General features: G+C 42.7%; 1 protein-coding gene across 1 annotated transcript in view; it reads left to right on the plus strand.

Moving 5' to 3' along the window:
• The first annotated feature begins 6061 nt into the window (after nt 1–6061).
• Nucleotides 6062–18098, plus strand: part of LYST (lysosomal trafficking regulator) — a 197721-nt gene continuing 185684 nt past the window's right edge. Inside the window, exon 1 of the mRNA XM_082640698.1 lies at nt 6062–6397. The gene's annotated coding sequence lies outside the window, so the exon portion shown is untranslated. The remainder of the gene's footprint in view (nt 6398–18098) is intronic.

Here is an 18098-nt window from a genome sequence, read left to right on the forward strand (position 1 = left end):
ATGTGGGATCTTCCCGGACCGGGGCATGAACCCGTGTCCCCTGCATCGGCAGGCAGATTCTCAACCACTGCGCCACCAGGGAAGCCCCTCCACTATTTTTTATTCTGTTCCAGGATTCAGTCCAGGATACTACATTGCATTTAGCACAGCCGTACTGTTTTATATTTTTAAAGAGTCTGAAGAAATTACAGCAAATATTAAGGTTTGATTAAACTTTCTGGCAAGAACAGAAAGTTCATTATATTACTTTCTGGTTAATATAGGAGAGAAAGTATAATGAAGTGGCTGTCAGGGAGGCTCTGGAAAGAAACTGCCCAGGTTCAAATTCTGGCTCAAGCGCTGTCCATCTGTGTTACTTGGTGGTTACTTAATCTCTCTGTGCCTAAATTTCCTATCTCAAAAATAGGGGTAACCACAGCGCCCTTAGGATTACTCTGAGGCTTAAATGTACTAATTCCTGTAAAGTAACTAGAATAGCACTCAATAAAGGTTAGCCATTATTATTAATTACATATATAATATTTCACAATACATTTTAAATTTTTAAAAAAATTTATTCAAGTATAGGTGATTTACAGTGTTGCATTAATTTCTGCTGTACAGCAAAGTGATTCAGTTATACATGTATATACATTCTTTTTCAGATTCTTTTCCATTATGGTTTACCACATGATACTGATATAGTTCCCTGTGCTATACAGTAGGACCTGGTTGTCTATCCATTCTATATATAAGAGCTTGCATCAGCTAACCCCAAACTCCCAATGCATCCCTCCCCTGTGCCCCCTCTCCCTTGGCAACCACAGGTCTGTTCTCTATGTCTGTGAGTCTGTTTCGTAGATGAGTTCATTTGTGTCCTATTTTAGATTCCACATATAGGTGATATCATATGGTATTTGTCTCTCTCTGCCTGACTTACTTCACTTAGCATGATAATCTCTAGGTCCATCCATGTTGCTGCAAATGGCATTATTTCATTCTTTTTTATGGCTGAGTAGTACTCCATCTTATGTATGTACCACATCTTCTTTATCCATTCATCTGTTGATGGACATTTAGGTTGTTTCCATGTCTTGGCTATCATAATACATTTTAAAAAATTAACTCCTTTGAGCTTTTCTGGATCCCATTTTAATAGGAAATCCCAATCTTCTTTGTACATTCACTACCTGTGTTATAAAACATACCACATTGTATTATAATTTGCTTCTGTTGTGTCTCCAACAGTGGACCCCACCTAGCCCATCATGGCATGCACAGGATTAAAGTGTTTTCAGTCTGGAGGAAGAATAAAATGAGGAATGGGAAAGAAAGCTGAGTGAGTACTCAGCTCTCCCAGCAGCTTTAATGGGGGGCTTAGGCCAGAGCAGGAGCACAGCATGGGTTGGGATTGAGAGAGCCACATTTTTCAGAGCAAGGCTTTAGCAGTGACGGGAAGATGGTGTAACAGCGTGGAGGGCTCCCAGCATAGAGCAGGGGTGCCTGGATATGTGGATGAACATGCAGAGAAAGAGCTCTCTGCACAATTCTTTCCAAGAGCATGAGCAGTGCAGAGACCTGGAAGCACTTTTCATCCCCAGGGCTGAACTGAAAACTCCTAGAAAAGTGCATTCTAACTGGAGCTCTGCTGGGACCATGTCCGCAGTTAGCTTTCATCCTGGGACACTGAGTAACAACTCCCCGCCAGATCGCTTTCTTCTTTAATTTATCCTTTTAAGTGTATAGTTCTGTGTGACTGAGCAACACTGACTCTATTTTGTCAGCTCCATCTTAGGCCCGCAGTCCTACCCCCTCCCTTTTCTGGGTGTCTGAGTTTTAGCCTAACTCACGAGCCATACGCCCAAGCCAGATAAGTTCCCTGTCAACTTTTACCCTTGCCCTCATCTGATATGAAAACTGGAAGAATGCCTTTTGCTGAAGCAGGTGGTTAATGGTCCTCGAGGAAGGGAAGAAAAAACCCCAGTTCTCATTGATGCGGACCTGCTTTTCCCTTAGTAATCAGATTCTGTCTTTGTGTTTGGCCCCTTTATATTCCCTTGAACCCCTTTGGGTGTCCCGGGGTGCAACTGCGGATGCCTCTGGATCATCTTCCTCCTGGGCCTGCCTGTATGTAAGTTGCCTACAATAAACTTCATGACCGCTCTTTGAAAGGATTCTAGGGGATGGGAGGGTGGGGAAGAGGGATGGTAGTTCCAAGCATCTGAGTTAACTGAGTTTTCAGTCCTCTCTGTAGGGCCGCGCACTACACGCCACCCAGCAGGAGAGTAACCGTATGTCTTTCCTACCCAACTGCTCTCTCACCCCTTCCATACCACAGGAACAGGTATTGAAGGCTTATGAAAGATACTAACTTGAGGGCTTCCCTGGTGGCGCAGTGGTTGAGAGTCCGCCTGCCGATGCAGGGGGGTTCGTGCCCCGGTCCGGGAAGATCCCACATGCCGCGGAGCGGCTGGGCCCGTGAGCCATGGCCGCTGAGCCTGCGCGTCCGGAGCCTGTGCTCCGCAAGGGAGAGGCCACAACAGTGAGAGGCCCGCGTACTGCCAAAAAAAAAAAAAAGAAAAAAGAAAGATAGTAACTTGAGCTTTTCTCTCCACTCCACTCCTCCCCGTAACTCTGATTTTTTTTTTTTTTGGCTGTGCCACGTGGGATTTTAGTTCCCTGACCAGGGATTGACCCTGTGCCCCCTGCAGTGGAAGCGTGGAGTCTTAACCACTGGACCGCCAGGGAAGTCCTGACATTTTGTGTGTGTGTGTGTGTGTGTGTGGTAAGCGGGCCTCTCACTGTTGTGGCCTCTCCCGTTGCGGAGCACAGGCTCCGGACGCGCAGGCTCAGCGGCCACAGCTCACGGGCCCAGCCGCTCCGCGGCATGTGGGATCTTCCCGGACCGGGGCACGAACCCACGTCCCCTGCATCGGCAGGCAGACTCTAAACAACTGCACCACCAGGGAAGACCCTGACATATTTTTAATATGTCATTCTCTCATCTCTAATAATAATAGTAGACAACCTATAAACGGGAAATATTTAATGACTTTTATCGTTTCCTGTTGATATGTTTTAAAGAGTACAATAACTCTTCAGGAATAAATGGTTTATCCCCCCCTTGAATTTAATGCCAATTAATTTAATGCTGATTTAGTGCCATTTATCTTTATCAGATACAAGATTTAAACTTTTTCCCTTTTTTTTGGTCTGACCTATGGTAACCTATGGCATCCATCTTATTTCCTTTTGTGCATTGGTTACCAGGAATCTAGGCCAAATTCAGAGCCCAACTATAATAATCGGCTCATCTCAGGTAACTGGTTATATTCACCCATTTACAGAGTCCCTATTGTATTTTCAATCTTAAATTACCCTGTTTTTTATTATGTTTATGTTTGGAAAACTATCTTGTGCCCTTTCAGAACTAGGCAGGGTTATAAATTCTAAATAAATGAAAGAATAACACACCTTTACGAAGGTAACTCTTTCAAACTACCTGAGTCCCATTTAGTGCATTATAGTAATTGAGCTGCACAGATTCTGCAAGTTAGAAATATTTTAGAGAAAATCTAGTTTTCTGTTTGTGTTGCCTTGACTGTTTATCTGGCAAAATCAGCATCTCTAAGACCTCCAAGGAAGGATCACTGCTACTGAAAATATATCAATAAATCAGGCATTTTGGAATCTGCATCAACTTTCAAGCCATTCGGTATCATTCTGTGCCTCAGAAGAGTGTTTAACTAAATGGTTGAAACCTGTAAAGGTACTCTGTCTTCCAAATGAATCATTTGCATACTGTTCATTAACAAGGGTCTCTAAGTTCCTAACTGGGCCAAGACAGTTTTTCCTCCAGCAAGCTTCCAGGAAGAAAACATTAATTCATTACATCGAGCAGTAGTAAGTGATCATACAGCAGTCATATTAAATGAGTCAGGAAGCATCATGATAAACGCAAGGAACTCTGGAGAGGTAAGTCTTCAGAGGTATTTGGAATACTTCAGGGCTTTTTTGTGTGTTACAACATGAAACACAGGTAACAAACCTTTCAAAGTGAAGAAGGAATTTTTTCCCCTAGAAGTATACATTGATGGTGACTTCATTTCTATAGCATTCAGACAATTTTCATGTTAGAAAGATAAGGAACTTTCTCTCAGTCCCTTTGACCCTGACATCTCTGTTGGGTGTGTGTCACTCACTGAGTTGTCAGCTAGACATGAGAGCTGACACAAGGATGGTAAATACGGTCCGCCTACACTCATTTCACTGAGCGTGGCTGGGGGAGTCCCAGACACAGCCCAAGCAGTGACAGTCATTACAAGCAGAGATTGCAATACTATTCATTGAAAAGATATTTATCAAAGGCCTAATACATGCATGGCACATAATATATTTGAATACATTTACAGTTATTTGTTTAGGAACTATGCCAGGTGCTTTGGTGTTCAGCTGGGCATGGAAATGGAGAACCATAAGTAATGTGATAAAACCTAGTATAAGCATCCACTTTAATAGCCACTGTTCTAGGTGCCACCATGATGTTATAATATGAATTTGTTTAGCTGTAATCTGTGTCCAGAATATAACATAATCAGCATCAATTTCTAGGTACAGTAATAACACTGAAAGTTTGGAGCAAATACATATAATACATAATAGTAACAACAAACATTTATTGTACACCTTCTTTATAGTCTGTATATACTTATATGTATTATGTATCTCACACACACCACACACACACACACACACACACACACTTACACACAGAGTAGCCTAGTAAGTAGTTAAGAGAGTGGAACTGGAAGTTAAACTAACTAGTGCTATCGTTTAAAAGCAGTGTGACAAACTTATGGTTACCAGAGGGGAAAGGGTAGGGGGAGGGATAAATTAGGAGTTTGGGATTAGACTATACAAACTACTGTATATAAAATAGATAAACAACAAGGTCCTACTGTATAGCCCAGGGAACTATATGCATTATCTTGTAATAAACCATAATGGAGAAGTATCTGAAAAAGAATATATGTATGTGTGTGTGTGTGTGTGTGTGTATGTATATATATATATATACTACTGAATCACTTTGCTGTATACCTGAAATGAACACAACATTGTAAATCAACTATACTTCAATAAATTTTTTAAAATAAAGTAAATATTAAAGCAAATAATTGACAGGAATAAAGCAACTACTTGAGAACAATAAATAAATAAATAAATAAAGCAATGTGACATTGGGCAAGTCTCAGATTTCTTATCCGTAAAATGGGAACAAAAATACTTATTTGGCAGAATTGTCGTGAGAATTAAATACAATAATGTTTGTAAGGTGCTAACCTAGGGCCTGGCTTAAATGCTGAATAAAAGGTAACAATTTATTGTTTTATATATATGTATGCCCATGAATTTGTTAATAAAAATATTAGTCCAGAAATCCATAACAGGCATGAGATTAAAAAGATGAGAGTATTTTTAAATCAAAATTTTAAAAAAGAATAATAGCAGAAAGAAAAGGAAAGGGGCAGATGTCAGCACAAAAGAAGAGCCAAAAAACTCTACACTGCAAGCTTGGTGAAAGTTTGCAACCAGATGGTGAGTGGCAGCTGCCAGGCTCAGGACTCACATTCTGGAGTTTAGTTTGGTTCTAGGTCCTCCAAGGACTGCAGAATTCTCAGAACAAGAGTAATGATGATCCTCACGGGGACAAACACAGGCCCTCACCCTCTGCAGGAGAATCAGGGCGCTATGACTCACCGCAGCCATCACAAAATCACTAACTGGAAATCCTTGCTGCAGCTACACTGCAAAGGAATCGGACTCCATTTGCCAACTTCCCCATGTGATCAGCATGGCCATCTGCCAAAGAGCCAGAGGGAGAGAGGGCCACTCGCCTTGCCGGCAACACAGAGATTGCCTAGCCCCATCTCCAAATGAAAGAGCAGCAGAGAGCTCACAAGAAGTCCTTTCCAATGACGATCTGGCTTTGAAAAGAGCAGCTGTAGTACCAGAGTGTTTGGTGCATTGCTTCTTTTGGCCGAGTGTCCATTCTTCCATGGGGAAGTGGTGTTGGGAGGTTCTTTTGGTGCACAAAGCTATTCCTCTGCCATCTGCACCCAGTGACATCAGAGAGTGCAGCAGGATTTGCCTTTGCCATTTAATGGGGTTTCAGTTTGTTTGACTCAACTGGGCATGTTCTTATAATGCCAGGAGAATGATTCTGTCCTAAGTCAGCTGAGCAGAAGCCAGAAGTGAACTGCAAACAAGAGAACCGGCTTGCATAACAGCGTGGAGACCAGTTTCACTGCAGCAACACAGAGTAGGTGGTTGCTAATGAGCCTGCAGTGAAGATGCCTACAGAGTGACGACCAAAGGGAAGTTCCTTGCTCACCTGAAAAAGACAATCACTGTACAGGTAGGTTAAAGTGTTTCTGAGACCTCCCAGTGCCAGCCAAGCAGGTGCGCAGATTTGGTGGGCAGGCTGGGTACAGGCTGAGAGCTTTAGAACCACTGAGGAAGATGATTAACAGCTGAATTCCTGGCAGCCTTGGTGCTTTCTGGAGCTGGTTCCTACAGACCGCTTGCCCGGAGATACTGCACAGAAAGGAAGGAGAATGCGATGAGCCAGTGACCCTTATTCGAGAGAGTCCAGCTCTGATTCTTGGATGCCAGTAAACTGAGGTTGACTGTCTTGGGCATGGCATAGGTACAAGGACTCACGCAGTAAGTGGGTGCAGGTGGACTTCTGTGAGATGTTATTGGACGAAGTACATCAAACCCAACATATCCAAAGTGCATTTTCTCTCTCTCTCTCTCTCTCTCTCTCTCTCTCTCTCTCTCTCTCCCTCTCCCTCTCTCCCTCTCCCTCTCCCTCTCCCTCTCCTTCACTCTCACTCTCACTGTCACTCTCACTGTCACTCTCACTCTCACCCCCACTGCTAGATCTCTAACCCTTCAGCCTCTACTATATTCCTGATCTGTGCTAAGGATAGCTCAAGTCCCTGTATCTCAGAGGCTAGAGACTGGTCTAGGCGGAGGAGGGAGACAGCACAGAACTAAGGACTGGAGTGGGGAATTATGAAGGGATAAGTAACAAATTCTGTGGCTGGAGTTGGAGGGGAAGGGAAAGACTACGGGTGAGATTGGAGGGAAAGCTAGCAAGAGCCAGAATGCCTGCCAGATGGAAGGCGGCCGAGGACAGTATGGAAGTCAGGGGTTTAGGGATTGGGAGGGAAGAGTAAGCCCAATTAGGGTCAAGGTTGGGAGGGGTATTGAGTGCTTGTTCTGAGACAGGAGACCTGGAGAACTTGTGGGTGGGTCAGCTGGGCTGGGGATGTGGATGAAGATGAAAAGACGGAAGTGGATGAAAAGACAACTCCGTGCACTCAGAAGCCAAGTGGCCTGGGCTGTCCTCCACTCCACAAGCTTTCTCACTGCCCACCTCCTGCTGGTTTTCACATCCTGCTAAACAGCCCCCTCCATTCCACGTCCTCTCAGCTCGGCCCTCATTGTCTCTCTCTCAGGCTTTTGCCAGACTCTGTCCACCACTGTCCCTGCCTCTAGTCTTTCCCCTACAACCCATTCTTCACACAACTGCCAAGCATTATCTTTCCAAAATGCAAGCTTGATCATGTCCCCAAGCTTAAAGGACTCCAGTCTTCCCATTGCCTACAGAATAAAGCCCAAAATTCTTGCGTGGCATGCAGGGGGCCTCAAGATTTTCCTCACCTTGCCACTGCAGCTTCATCTCTTGTAACTTACCCACAAGTGCTCAGTCACCTTCAAGTGTCCAGTCACCTGGATAAGTTGCTATTCCTTGAATCTGACCGTGTAATTTGCCTTCCAACTTCCCGAAGTTATTCCCTCAGCCTAGAGGAACTTTTCCTTCTCTCCTGCCTACCAACCCTCTTCTCATCTTTCAGGATGAAACCACCTCCTCTGAGAAGCCTTCCTTATATTCCTCCCTCCAGATTAGGGTTAATTGTTCTGTCTCGTGTGTGTGGGGGGGGGGTATTAAACTATGTAAAACAGAACATTTATCATTTTAACCATTTTAAGTGTACAGTTCTGTGGCGTTAAGTACATTCACACTGTTGTGCAAACTTCATCACCATCCATCGCCAGAACTTTTTCATCTTCCCCAAGTAATACTCTGTCCCCATTAAACACTCACTCCCCATTATTTCCTCCCCCTAGGCTCTGACAACCATCATTCTACCTTCTGTCTCTATGAATTTAATTATTCTAAGTGCCTCATATATGTGGAAACCTATATTCTTTATGACTGGCTTGTTTCACTTAGCATAATATTCTCAAGGTTCATCCATATTGTAGCAAATATCAGAACTTCCTTCCTTTTTAAAGCTGAATTATATTCCATTGTATGCATAGACCACGTTTTGTTTATCCATTCATCCATGTATGGATACTTGGGTTGCTTCTACCTTTTTTTTTTTTTTTGCGGTACGCGGGCCTCTCACTGCTGTGACCTCTCCTGTTGCGGAGCACAGGCTCCGGACGTGCAGGCTCAGTGGCCATGGCTCACGGGCCCAGCCGCTCCATGGCATGTGGGATCCTCCCAGACCGGGGCATGAACCCATGTCCCCTGCATTGGCAGGCGGACTCCCAACCACTGCGCCACCAGAGAAGCCCTTGTTTCTACCTTTTGATTGTTGTGAATGACGCTGCTATGAACATCAGAGTTACAAGTATCTGTTCAAGTCTCTGCTTTCAGTTCTTTAGGGAAGAATTCCACTTCCCAGAAGTGGAATTGCTGGATCATATGGTAATTCTAACTCTCCTTCTTTTCCCTCCCTTGAAAGTAATTGTGCATGGTAAGTGTGCATCTTCAGTATCAAAATATAAATACTCTTGGAGTAATGCTCAATAATTAAAGCACAGCAAAGACCCTGGAAAGAATATTTTAACTCTTCCCTGCGGTAAAAGTATGTTTTTCACAAAGAGAAATTACAAACCAGTTGAAACGTGACAATGCTGTTATCACTTGAACTCTAAAATTAGACTCTGGCAGAATGCTTTTAAGAAAATCCTTTCAAGACATCTAGTTACTAAGTTTTGTAGTTATTACTCTGTCATGACCTGCTTAGGAATTTGGAATCAGGAAACCTGGGTTCCAGCCCTGCCCTGCCAGTTACTAACAGTTAATTTACCTAATTTCTCTAGGCTCTAATTTTACCATCAGTAAAATAACAAATGCCCCTGTACATTCATGAGAGAAGAGCAATCCAAATGAAAGCATTCTGGTAACCTCAAAAAAAAAAAAAAAAAAAAAAGGATCATCTGAATTATCACAGTGACTGGCATCCCGTGCAACACTGGGGCCTATTTAGCCAACCTGAATGACAGTACATTGAACTCATGTCCTTCCTCAAAAGAAGCTAAATGAGGTTCTTTAAAGGATACTTTTTTTTTTGAGGTTTGAATAGAACTTTTATTTTAATTTAATTTTTATTTTATATTGGGGTATAGTTGATTTACAATTTGCATTAATTTCAGGCGTACAGCAAAGTGTTTCAGTTATCCATGTACATGTATCCATTCTTTTTCAGATTCTTTTCCCATATAGGTTATTACAGAATATTGAGTAAAGTTCCCTGTGCTATACAGTAGGTCCTTGTTGATTATCTATTTTATATATAGTAGTGTATATCTGCTAATCCCAAATTCCTAATTTATCCCTCCCCCCTCCCACATTTCCCCTTCAGTAACTATAAGTTTGTTTTCTAAGTTTGTGAGTCTGTTTCTGTTTTGTGAATAAGTTCATTTGTATCCTTTTTTTAGATTCCACATATAATGATATCATATGATATTTGTCTCTCTCTGTCTGACTTACTTCACTTAGTATGATAATCTCTCGGTCCATCCATGTTGCTGCAAATGGCATTATTTCATTCTTTTTTATGGCTGAGTAATATTCCATTGTATATATGAACCACATCTTCTTTATCCATTCATCCATTGATGGACATTTAGGTTGTTTCCATGTCTTGGCTATTGTAAGTTGTGCTACAATGAACACTGGGGTGCATTATCTTTTCGAATTATGGTTTTCTCCGGGTATATGCCCAGGACTGGGATGGAAAGTGCAGCCATACTTCATCATTCCCATTTAGATAAGAAAAATCTTTGAGTAAGCAGTGGAATTCCAGGGACATTTGAAGAGTGATAGGAAAACTGCTGGAGGGAATTTTTTTTTTTTTTTTTGCGGTACGCGGGCCTCTCACTGTTATGGCCTCTCCCGTTGCAGAGCACAGGCTCCGGATGTGCAGACTCAGCGGCCATGGCTCACGGACCCAGCTGCTCTGTGGCATGTGGGACCTTCCCGGACCGGGGCACGAACCCGCATCCCCTGCATCAGCAGGCGGACTCTCAACCACTGCGCCACCAGGGAAGCCCCCTGCTGGAGGGATTTTAACACTGGGCAGTTAAGGAGACAGCTTTCCATAAATAAGAAATAGGCACAGAGAAAGAAAGCCCTGAGCCAAGATTACTAAAAAAAATACTCTCGGTAAAAATAGATGGTAATAGTCCTATACACTATGCATGTATTTCATCCAGGCAGCCTTTACGTTTTTATGAAAACTTGCAGATAGAAGAAAAAACTCGAACCTGCTTCCCATGGTTATTTCTGGCCTATAGTACATATTACATGTGGTAAAGACTGTTGAGAGTCACTGTTAAGATGTTGGTGCCAAACCATGAAACTTTTCCTGAGTCATAAATCGGCATAGCTTTCCTGCCCTAGAAGAAATGAGCAGTGAACTTCCTTTTAGATCTTACAGCCTACATTCTTCTCTTCTGTGTTTTCAGAATGTCTGTGTTATTGATTCTTTAGAAGGGAAGGCAGGATAAGGCAAGACTACTGATCTTTTTTTCACATAGACTGGTAAATTACCACTGAATGGGATATATTCTTCCTCCTGCATTTCTCCCTCTTCACTCCCTGAAATTGAAGAAGTGGCCAGTAAACAGAATACAGGTTTGGAACAATTACAGAATTCAAGTGATGTAATCAATCACTTGTGTATATAAGACAGAAGGCACAGTGCTACATACATAATAGCAGTGAAATCAAAGAAAAAATCAAAGAACTCAAAGAAAAAATGAGACAGCAGTTATTCCTCTGAAGATTGAGATCATTTTCAGGGCTATCAGTTTACAGGTGTATATTTCTCTATTTTATGGAAAAGAGAAAGAACGTTAGTGTGGAATAAAGATGCCATTTCTAATTAGAGGGGAAAAGATGAGTGTAATGCATGGTGTTCAAACAAGAGACTATATGGAGGAAAATCTTTCTCCCTGTTCTCTTTCCCTTTAAATGGTGTCTTTCACACTAATTCTTAGGCATCTGGTTAGGGAGCCCAGAAACAGAGGTGGCACTTGGGATGATGGCATTTTCCATCAAATGCTCCTGCTTGTAAACCGGTCTTCCAGCGGCCAAGGATTTATCTTATTTTCGAAGACATCTATTATAGGTCTGACTTGAATTTATCCTATTTCAGGAAACTCCCACATACCTGCAAGTGCATTTGCCCTGGGGATGAATGTTCTAAAACCAGGTCTCTTTATTAAGAATCAGCCACAGGGTCCAGTGGTCCCTGGTGGTCCAGTGGTTAAGACTCCACGCTCCCAGTGCAGGGGGCCCGGGATTGATCCCTGGTCAGGGAACTAGATCCTGCATGCCGCAACTGAAAGAGCCTGCACTCTGCAACTAAAGATGCTGGCAACTAAAAAAGATTCCACATGTGACTAAGAAGATCCCGCAGGCAGCAACGAAGAGCCCGCGTGCTGCCACTAAGATCTGGCACAGCCGAGAGAAAAAAAAAAAAGCATCAGCCACGGTGGTGGGTAGGATACTTACTTGAGAGCTGCCTTCAACGTGTGAAGAGCTGGCTTCGCTAAATTGCCTGAGTTGGGCGTGGTGGTGGAGAGCGATCATAGTGTCAAAAGCCAGGTTTCCAACAATTAGCAGAGGCATAGCTGCCAGCAAAGACAGTGTTGTCTGTATCCCGACAGGAAACTCTCGCTCTCCATTAGACCTAATTATCAGTCAGCAGCTAACTTCCAGAAATGGTGCTATAAGTTGGGCAGGACAAAAGTCCGGAGAGGTTATCCTGAGGGACGAGTGGTCCTGTGACAGTGCTTTATAGTACATTTCCTGGCCATTTATTCCTTTGATTTGGTGACCTCATGTTCTTGGTTGATGCTTTTAAGGTCTGGAGAAGAAACTCGTGCAGTCTAAAATCATTCTTTTTCTTTCAGGTGGCTGGTATCTGATTCTTAGGGATGTTGGGTGGGGGAGGGAGAGTGGGATAGAATAGGGGAGTATATTCCAGAAATCACATCGAATTCAGGAGAATCTGAGTCAAATGGCAGCTTGTACCCCGGCCACAAAGACCACCCAGGGGGCCAGAGCCACTTGCCACAAAGCAGCTCTCCCCTTGCCCAGGGAGGCACTGCATTTTGGCAAGACTCTCTCGTGGCTGGGAGTCTTTATCCAGCTGAAGGCTGAGCTCACTTGCTCCTGGGTGTGACTGCTTGGTGTGACTGCCTTGGGGCTTTGCTGACTAAACTACTCTACCACAGTGACCCATGTGAAGTGACATGATCTTTTAAAAAATATGGATGAAAATCCAGAAGACTATGTTATTAAATAGACCCAGATGTTTTTAAATACCTTGCTTATTTAAGGTCCTTTACAGTTCACAAAGGTGCTTTAAAATGTCTTACTTGTATTCCTCAGATTTTTAGAATTTTTTTCCGCTGTGCCACGTGGCTTGCAGGATGTTAGTTCCCCGACCACTGATCAAACCTTGACCCTCAGCAGTGAAAGTGCCGAGTCCTGAGCCCTGGACCGCCAGGGAAGTCCCCACCCTGTCTTCTTCATTTTATATTTCAGTGATTGATTTTCCAACATAATGTCTGTGTTTTTCCCAATATTACTGTGTGTTTCAGATTACTTTTTACAGGTTGGATATTGTTACACTTCCAAACAGAGTCTATATTTTATTTGCAATAAGATAGCATGCCTGGGCTGCATCTCTACTACTAGGTGATACAACTGTCTCAGAACTTTACTCACGGAGTAGCTGCTTGAAAAAGGCAAAAGCTGGCCACAAGCCAGCTGTTTACAAAGTGAATTCTGTGTTCCTGTGGAATCCTTCACTTCCTGCATTGCTCTAATATCAGCACAAGCTGGGCAGGGAGAAGGGTTTTTGCTTCAAGCCAAGGCTCCGGGCAAACAGCTAAGGAAATGAGTGCCCTCCCTCGCTGAGGCTGGCGCACTGAAGGCCCCTCCCCATGGCACAGTAGAGCTCTTCTCTTTTCTCTGGTGTGACTGCTTGCTTGCATGGATCTTAAAGGCAGAGCTTCCTGGGACCAGGGATTCTACAGACATTTCAGTGAAAACAGGCCTTTCAGTTTTTCATCTCAGATCCCTTTGAAATATCTTTGAAAGCTCAGGACTTAGAAATATCTCAGATGCTGGTGAGGAGCAAATTTGGAAAGCAGACACCATGCTGTACATACATTCATCCCTTCCCTTCTGCGGCCCAAGTTGTTTTATTAGATGAGCTTGTGTACCAGAGAAACTTAGAACGAGAGCTTCCCCAGAATGCTTTTCACTCGCTCATGTAGGCTATTCCTGGACAGCCCCACCGGGACCCCTACAACTCCCACCATCTGAATTCGACAGGTAAATATAGCTTAGGCTGAAGATGGGGTCACACTACATTAATATTCAGTTCTGATTCCAAATATATGACAGGCCTATGCCTCTCAAATTAGTTTACATTGTGAACTGGGGAAATGATTATGTAATTTTTACAAGTTTGATTTCTCGTTGCATAAAACAGCACTTTATTGTTTTAAATTTATTTTAGTGAAGTATAGGTGATTTACAATGTGTTAATTTCTGCTGCACAGCAAAGTGATTCAGTTATATATATATATATATATTCTTTTTCATATTCCTTTCCATTACAGTTTCCTACAGAATACTGAATATAGTTCCCTGGTCTATACAGTAAGACCTATCCATTCTATATATAATAGTTTGCATCTGCTAACCCCAAACTCACAATCCATCCCTCCCCTCTCCTCCTTCCCCCTTGACAACCACAAGTCTATTCTCTGTCTGTGATTCTGTTTTATAGATAAGTTCATTTGTGTCATATTTTAGATTCTACATATCATATGGTATTCATCTTTCTCTGCCTGGCTTACTTCACTTAGTACGATAATCTCTAGGTCCATCCATGCTGCTGCAAATGACATTATTTCATTATTTTTTATGGCTGAGTAATATTCCATACCACATCTTTATCCATTCATAAAATAGCACTTTACTCTCAGGATGCCACATCAGAATGCACATAGATATGAAATATTCTGATATTCCAGCACAAAAGTCAGGATTTAAATAAAATCTCCCAAAGTGTAAAAGATATATAACCTCTAACAACTGTTGACCATGAGACCACAGGTCATGTAGAATTCTTTCAGCTCCTGTATACTTCTGTATCATCCTCCTTCTCATTTATTAAAAAAAAATTATTGAGCAGCTACCGTCTCAGGCACTTGGGAATACAGAGTGCTAAAATACAGTCCTCACAACTTATTGAACTCAAAGTATATTTGAGAAGACAAACAAATTACAAAAATAATGATAGGTACTGGGAGTTAAGGAACATAGGGAAGACTACTGTATTTGATTGTGTTCTGGCTTGTCTGTCACACTCACTTGGGATATTCTTACCCTATTAGCAGATAAAAGAGATAATGCATACTTTTTTTTTTCTGCAGTACTCGAGCCTCTCACTGCTGTGGCCTCTCCTGTCGCGGAGCACAGGCTCCAGACGCGCAAGCTCAGTGGCCATGGCTCACAGGCCCAGCCACTCCGCGGCATGTGGGATCTTCCCAGACCGGGGCACGAACCCATGTCCCCTGCATTGGCAGGCGGACCCTCAACCACTGCGCCACCAGGGAAGCCCCATGCATACTTTGTATCTTAACTTATAAATACCAGGAGGGCAAGATGTGCCTTTTGTGCATTCAATTAGTCTTTGTCCTGTGCCTTATGCTGGCACAGGACAAAGACTAATTGAGACATCACAGCAGTTGGGTGGGACAGGCTTCTTCCATCTCTGTTATGTAGCAGTACCCTGGCTTAGGGTAAACCTTTATCCTTTGGTGTCTGGTCCTTATTAAAACAGACTCTCCACCAGTCCCTCTGGAGAGTCAGCCCAGCCTATGATTATAGTTATGATATGCTTTATCAGAATCCCACTAATTGCCACACAATAGGCCCCAGATAAGATATTTGCCCCACAAGAGTTTAACCTGTGTTTTGTGGTTCTTCAACAAGTGATTAGACATTTAAAAAAATATATTTATTTACCTATTTGGTTGCATGGGGTCTTAGTTGCGTCTCCAGGGCTCCTTAGTTGCAGCTCACCAGCTCCTTAGTTGGCGGCACGTGGGCTCCTTAGTTGTGGCATGCAAACTCTTAGTTGTTAACGGCATGCATGTGGGATCTAGTTCCCTGACCTGGGATCAGACTCGGGCCCCCTGCATTGGGAGCGCAGATTCTTAACCACTGTGCCACCAGGGAAGTCCCTAGTGATTAGACATCTTAAGCAGCATGGAACATGGCTTAGTTAAGAACAACCAGGATGAAATAGGGAGCAATTATCTATCTGGCTACAGTTGGAGCAGAGGGAAATATTAGTTATCTTCACCCACCTGCCCACCTGCCTTCCTAACATCACTCTCAATCTCCCTGAAATGTGGCCTTTACTCTTTCTATTTTAAAAAGGATCTTCAAGCCACCACAGTCTCTCTCACCAGTTTTTTTTTAATGGAAGTATAGTTGATTTACAATGTGTTCATTTCTGCTGTACAGCAAAGTGATTCAGTTATATATATATATATATATATATATATATACATATTCTTTTTCATATTCTTTTCCATTATGGTTTATCTCAGGGTATTGAATATGGTTCCCTGTGCTGTACAGTAGCACCTTGTTGTTTATAATAGTTTGCATCTGCTGACCCCAAACTCCCAGTCCATCTCCTGCCCCGCTCGGCAGCCACAAGTCTGTTCTCTATGTCTGCTCTCTCACCAGTTTGTTTTTTTTGTGGTACGCGGGCCTCTCACTGCTGTGGCCTCTCCCGCCGCGGAGCACAGGCTCCGGACGCGCAGGCTCAGCGGCCATGGCTCACGGGCCCAGCCACTCCGAGGCATGTGGGATCCTCCCAGACCAGGGCACGAACCCGCGTCCCCTGCATCGGCAGGCGGACTCTCAACTACTGCACCACCAGGGAAGCCCTCTCACCAGTTTTTACACATGCTCTTCCCCCTCCTAAAAGAGTGCTTCTTAAACTTTAATGTGCATAGAAATCACCTGAGTATCTAGTCGAAATGCCAGGTGTGACTCAGTGAGTCTGGGGCGGGGCCTGAGATTCTGCATTTCTCACATGCTGGTGCTGCTGGTCTGAGGAGGAGCATGGGCTGAGAACTCCCTGCCGGCCCATCCTGGTTTCTGGACACATGGATTTTATAGACTGCTACCAAAAAGTAAAAATAAAGAGCAAAACAATAAACTCTTTCAGGGACCAATCAGCTCGACAACTTTTTATTGCCATTTAATTGGTCAAGAAAGGCCATTAAACATATGCATGGCTCTGATTGCCGTATCATAAAGAAAGGTTATTTAAATTCCCGAAAAGTAGGAAGGGCATAGTTTCGGAATACTAGAGGACAATCTTTTGAATTGAATAAACTCAGCTTTGCGAAAAAACTCACTACATTGATCTCATTTTTAAAATTTTGTCCTAGATTGGGGGCACTAAAAGCAGTTAGGAAAAATTGGCCTGCCTGAAGCCTACTGAGGCTTTTAAGTCTGAAGTCTAGAGTCAGCTTTTCCAAGTTGTCTTTTCTGATCCCAGAGGTGGGGTTGAACATCCCTCCACAGTGCCTCAGGGAGCCCTGTGCGTGACACTGTCATAACCTTCATCACCATCCACTGTAATTGCTTGTTTACTTGTCTGGAGCTCCCAATAGTCCTAGAATGTCTTTTTTAAAAAATTAAAGTTAATTTACAATATTGTGTTAGTTTCAAGTGTACAGCAAAGTGATTCATATACATATATTTGTATATTCTTTTTCAGATTCTTTTCCATTATAGGTTATTACAAGATGTTGAGTATAGTTCCCCATGCTATACAGTAGGTCCTTGTTGTTTACCTATTTTATATACAGTAGAGTGTATCTGTTAATCCCAAACTCCTAATTTATCTCTCCCCCCACCCTCCTGCTACCCCTTTGGTAACCACAAATTTGTTTTCTATGTCTGTGAGTCCATTTCTGTTTTGTAAATTAGTATCATTTTTTTAGATTCCACATATAATTGATATTATATATTTGTCTTTCTCTGACTTACTTCACTGAATATGATAATCGCTAGGTCCGTCTATGTTGCTGCAGATGGCATTATTTCATTCTTTTTTATGGCTATTATTCCATTGTATGTATATATACCATGTCTTCTTTATCCATTTATCTGTCGATGGACATTTAGGGTGCTTCCATGTCTTGGCTATTGTAAATAGTGCTGCTATGAACATTGGGGTGCATGTATCTTTTCAAATTATAGTTTTCACTGGATATATATCCATCCAGGAGTGGGATTGCTGAATCATATGGTAACTCTATTTTTAGTTTTTTAAGGAACCTCCATACTGTTCTCCATAATAGAATGTCTTTTACCTACCTCTATATCCCAAAGCCTCAAACATTGTAAGTACACAGAAAAGAGTCAATAATTGAATGAAGGCCTGAAATAAGGCATCAGTGTTACAATCTCACTAGTGGATTCCATTTGTGGTGTTAGGTAGAATCAGAGACATTTTCTGAAGTGGTCCAAACTAGTGGCATGTATGAAATTATAGAGAAAATGTATATTAAGAATATTCTTATGTAGCACAGGTTCTTTGAGTAGGCAGTGAAACACACACACACACACACACACACACACGCACACACACATATGTATAAAATCTACCTGTTCCTTACTTTGAACCTGACTGACC

The sequence above is a fragment of the Mesoplodon mirus genome (assembly GCF_964341445.2).
Source record: "Mesoplodon mirus genome assembly, chromosome: 2".
Classification (NCBI taxonomy): domain Eukaryota; kingdom Metazoa; phylum Chordata; class Mammalia; order Artiodactyla; family Ziphiidae; genus Mesoplodon; species Mesoplodon mirus.